Source organism: Penaeus monodon, chromosome 30 (genome assembly GCF_015228065.2).
Source record: "Penaeus monodon isolate SGIC_2016 chromosome 30, NSTDA_Pmon_1, whole genome shotgun sequence".
Taxonomy (NCBI): Eukaryota; Metazoa; Arthropoda; class Malacostraca; order Decapoda; family Penaeidae; genus Penaeus; species Penaeus monodon.
The window spans coordinates 11,132,287-11,132,745 of NC_051415.1; positions in this window are offsets into that span (position 1 = coordinate 11,132,287).

The following is a 459-nucleotide window of genomic DNA, read 5'->3' on the forward strand; positions in this document are numbered from 1 at the left end:
GAATATTGAGAGGCCACATGATCTGAATTGCCGAATGACATTTCAAAAACTTCTAAAGGACCCTATCACTCACCTTCACTCAGGAGTTGCCCGCACTGTTTTGAGACCAAAAGTAACCCGAGGGCGAGGAAAGCCACGACTTCTTCATAACGCTTAGTGCTGATTGGCTCCCCCGGGTATTGATGACTTGCTTCGGGGACCCATTATTATTGCTGCTGAATTTTACAAACGCGAATAGTTACATGGGGACTTATCATGCAGCTCAATACGTACATCGCTTTACTTCTTTTTCGCTTTTCCCCCGTAACAGGAACCGTACTCTAAGCTGACGACGCTGGCAAAGAAAACATCATGGATGTTAACTTGGAAATTGGCCACAAAACACCCAGACCAGCCACGGAATCAGATGGGGAGTCCGGGACCGCGAAAAAGTTGGTAAGAACTCTCAACCCCCCCCCC